At 31.4% G+C, this 5,032-nt stretch overlaps 1 long non-coding RNA gene across 1 annotated transcript; it reads right to left on the reverse strand.

Moving 5' to 3' along the window:
- Window positions 1-395: 395 nt before the first annotated feature.
- Window positions 396-1,084, reverse strand: LOC111916725 (uncharacterized). The gene is made up of 2 exons (XR_002858604.2): window positions 729-1,084; window positions 396-654 (listed from the first exon to the last, which is right to left on the reverse strand). It is a non-coding gene; the product is annotated as an uncharacterized LOC111916725 (long non-coding RNA).
- Between the last annotated feature and the right edge of the window lie 3,948 nt (window positions 1,085-5,032).

Here is a 5,032-nt window from a genome sequence, read left to right on the forward strand (position 1 = left end):
ATATTCGAGCTAGACTTTTCCCATAAAATTCTACTTTTTTTTTTTGTTTTTTTTTTTTTTATTGAACAGCAAGGAATAATACTAGAAGGAAAAATATTACATTATTTTTCTTATTGACATAAAATTCTTCTTTTTAACAGCAAACTAACCACTCCTATTCTAATTATATGTATTGGTTAAATACATACCAAGCACAACACAACACAAGATCTCCTTCTATCATATACGATCATGTTTTGAGTAACAAATGTGAATGGTGTATAGGGATAAAGTAAGTAGTTCATTCAGATCTGTCTGTTGGGTAACCAGACTAATTTTCATAAATCCGACTTGACCTCCAATCAAGACATTAGCCATCAATGACCGCCGACACAGAAAACACTAGAAACAAAAAATCCGACATAAACAATAACTTTATTTTTATCTTTAATACATACAAGTACAACAAACAATTGGATCATGATACAAGAAACCATGGAATAAACCCATAAAATCGATGGTGTTGACTTTTAAGACGATACAAGGAAAATCCAATTAAAAGATGACATACTATAAGAATCAGCGTTTTTGGGTGGGTTTCTGATACTTGTCTTTGATCCATTGCATACCGGCGAAAGTCCCCTGTTTGACCAACTTAGCACAATTGCCAGCGACCTGTTTGGCATTATCATAAGTTACATAATTTACAGCAGGGTTACTGGTTTTCTTTTTAAACATATACGCAATACCAGGCGGCATGGGTGCATTACGATCCCATGGTTCATCGGGCATCTGTGGATTCTTTTCATTACAATGCTCAGCAAACGACTTGCCAGGCATCCTTCTTCTACTTGATCGATTAATTTCTGCAGCACTCAGCCGAAGCTTAATAACTTGGATGGATTAATTGGTAAATGTATTTATAATACAAAGTAGAAACGAAACGACACTAGAATTCGATTATAAAACTGTATCTTAAAGACCAACCCCCATCCTTTCCTTTTCTTTCCACGTTATCTTTTATGGTCAATTGCTAAAATAAAAAAGTTAGGTAGTTTAAAAGTTTGATAGCATTTTATTATACGTGATTTTCCGTAAATGCCCTTCTCCCTCTTTAATCTCCCTGGCCGTTAAATCCGTCTGACTTCCTAAGTTTCAGCAAAATGAAGATCAGAAACATTTCAAATTCAAATTTCAAATCTTGCAATCCTAAATTCAATAATTCAATAAATAATCCCTATAAATCGGCACTTTCTTTATCTTGTCTTGGTGAATAAATCAGGTCATATTTTCGAAATATGATTTACTTCGTAAGTATTATTATCCCATCCTAAAATGGAATTCGATTTCTTTCTTATCTAATGAACAATCTAAATTTAAATATGTCATATTTTTAAATTTTAATGTATCTCAACAATCAGGGCTAAATAGTGAAATCTCAATAATATACATCACCATCCATCATGTTAGAACTTCATATAATATATCGATATGTTTAATTATTAGTTGTTTGAGCATGTAATACGTCTACTTTCTGTTTCGATTTCTACATGTAGTACTTTTTTTGTGCATGTCTAATCATGTAATTGTCAAAAAAACAAAAAAAAAAAAACAAAAGCATAATGCTATTTCATGCTGTGTATATCTATGTGTGTGTTTGTGTAATCATATAATGCTTCTTCTTCAACTTTCAATTTCTGTAGGCATTAGTTTTTCTTCTTTTTTCTCAAATAATCAATCCAAAGGCAATATAGTACTAATTACCATTCTGCCTTGGATACCCTTTGTTGTAATTTTAATATACTACTACAACCTGTTTTGTATTAATTCCCCAAAACCTTTAAAATTGTCATTTTTATATATCATATGTGTTTTATTAAAGAATGCCAAAATAAATTAAATTGTGATGTTATAAATCCTAAAAACGGAAGTAGATTGCTTTTTCGAGTGTTAAATTCCAGAAATACCAATGTACTTTTCTAAAATATATTTGAGAAATTTGTGAAAAAAAATCGTAAGTGTGTTCCTGTGTAAATAGTTGTTTATTTCAAAATGTGTGTAGGCGGTTATAGCTGTAAGATAATAGGGATAAAATAGCCTTGGAAATTCTGAGAATTGTGATTTCACTATCAAATCAAAGTATTGGGTGGTACTCCCTAATCTTTGATTGGATAAGACTCAGAAGAGAAAAGAATAGAGAATGACTATATGAATTTTCGTAAGTACCAGAAAAAACTGACCAAAATCGGTTAAATACCTTCTTTGTCTGAAAACTGTCAAAACTGTCATAAAACAGTTTGGCAACAGTCAACAAACTGTCATAAATCCGGATTTTCTATAAGAATTAATACCAAATCAAAAACGGGTCAAATATTCTAAATTTGGATTTCTAATGCATTTTCAATACAACAATATAACCCAAATAAAAAAATTTCGCGCTGACCTGGCAGGGGCTCTGCTCCTTGGACCCCGCCAGGGGCTGCCGCCCCTTGGACCCCGCTCCCAGGGGCGCTGCCCCCGAACCCCCGTTCGTTCAGGGGCTTCGCCCCTAAATGACAGTCTACTTTTAATCTTGAATAAACTTAAACAAGTGTGCACTCCACACCTTCCTTACTTGTTTAATATTTATCAAGATCACTTTTGGTCAACAAAAGTAATCCCATTACACTTAAATCACATTAGTGAAACAAATCACCAACAATAGCAATGTACTTTTCTTAATAGAAACAGTCCCAGTTTCAAACAAAATACATAAAATGTCTATTTTTACCTAAACTGCCCTTATACTATGTGCTTTTAGATTAGTAGAAATTGTCAAAATAAATGAAATTGTGCTGTTATAATATCCTAAAAAACAGATATAGATTGCTTTTTGGAGTGTTAAATTCCAGAAATACCAATGTACTTTTCTAAAATATATTTGAGAAATTTTTGAAAAAAATCGTTTGTGTGTTCCCGTGTAAATAGTTGTTTATTGTGCAGAAATAGCACTTTACTTTGAAAAATAATTCAATTTATAGCATCATTCTTTCATTTCTTTCTGGTATAGCAAGAAATAACAATTTCCTTTGAAAAAAAGGACGGAAATTAAGAAAAGATTCAATTATATGGGACCATTTTGTATTTTACCTTCATGTAAGCTTTCAATTTTCTGTTTTTTTTTTCGATTTTGGCATTGAAGTTAAATTATGCAATGAAAATTGATTTTGTTCTATTTTTTGATGTGCGTGTATGTTTTACAACTTTTCAGTTAATTGCAAGATATATCATCTTACTTTGTTTAATATGTCACCCTACTTTCATTTCTTCCTGTTAGAAACATTTTACTTTAAAAAGTACAATGCTATAATAGAAAGAAATGAGAGTAAGTTGTTAGAATAAACAAGTAATCAAACATGTAAATGAAATTACAGTAAACAAAACTAATTACTTACATATGATATGAGATGGGTTGTCATATAGAATATTTGATGAAAATTAACAATTATAAAAAAAATGTAGTCAACACGTATAAAAACCCGATTCCATCAAACCAAAATAAAAGGTCATATATAATAGCGAATAAATCTGGGGTAAAAACTTACAATGACAATCATAATAAAAGATGATCAAATAATCCCTCAACAGGAAAACTTATGGTTAGTCGCTCAAAGCACAGTCAACAAAACCATCCACGCTAAACTTTTGAGAAAATTAACCGAAATTGTATACTCAATTTGACAAAAAAAGGCCAACCAAACCCAAGTTTATTTGCATAAATCCAAATCTAGGGATGTCAAAAAGTCTCGTGGGACCCCGTTCCCATGCGGGCCCCATCCCGTTTGGGAGATTTGTAAAAAAAAAAAATCAAGGACAGCGACGGAGGCGGGGCAAGGTTAACCCCCGTTTTAACTTCAGGGGCGGGGGCGGGGGTAGGCAATCCCATCCCAAAACCTCTATGGGGACTTTGTTAATTAATTACCCATATATTTACATATATTAATTATATAAATATAATAAACAGTAATATGATTTTGAAGTTGCAAATATAGTCACCAAAATCGCAGATGAGAATGGTCCATCTGCGATTTGCCCATCCCATCTGCGAATGTACAAGTGGCTAAAGCACAGATGTGTTTTAGGCACTTGTACATTCACATATGGTTTTTTTTTTTTTTTTTTTTTTGTATATATAAGGAAGGATCAGACTAAAATCGTAGATGGACAGTCCACTGCGATTTCCACTCAGTTTGATTTGCGATTTTATGGTATATTTTGGTCCTTTTTTTTTTTTTTTTTTTTTAAATTTTGACTATGAAATCAATTGGTTTGACTATGAAATCAATGGGTTTGACTACGAAATAACCTTATTATATATAAACTTTTTGTAGAAAATTATCAGTTTACTTATTATTTCTTTAGGAAATTTCTTAAAAACCTCTTTAAAAAGATGAATGAATATATGATTTGTCTTGTAACCGGTGGGAGATTACAAGTTATTGAAACAAATATGGAATACGTATACCCACAGGGAAGTATTTCTGAATTCGCTTTGATATTTTCTGGGTATATTAGTTATAGTGATTTTTTATGTTTGGTGAGAAACAAAATTGGTTTGTTAGAAAAATATAGAATTAGTCTTCGTTTCATTAACCAACTAAGCATTTAATGGAACATTAAATACAAAGTAAGGACAAAACTGTCATTTTATTAAATAAAGTTAGTGGTAATTAATGTTTTTCTTAATTTGTGTGTTTTTTGTCCGTGGACAATAATATTGGGACGGATGGAGTAGTTGTTTAAGCATGTAATATGTCTACTTTCTGTTTCGATTTCTACATGTAGTACTTTTTTGTGCATGTCTAATCATGCAATTATCAAAAAGACAAAAGCATAATGCTATTTCATGCTGTATATATCTATGTGTGTGTGTTTGTGTAATCATATAATGCTTCTTCTGCAACTTTCAATTTCTGTAGGCATTAGCTTTTCATCTTTTTTCTTAAATGATCAATCCAAAACCTTTAACCGAAAAGTTGTAATTTTAATATACTACTAGAACCTGTTTTGTATT

The sequence above is a fragment of the Lactuca sativa genome, chromosome 1, assembly GCF_002870075.4.
Source record: "Lactuca sativa cultivar Salinas chromosome 1, Lsat_Salinas_v11, whole genome shotgun sequence".
Lineage (NCBI taxonomy): Eukaryota > Viridiplantae > Streptophyta > Magnoliopsida > Asterales > Asteraceae > Lactuca > Lactuca sativa.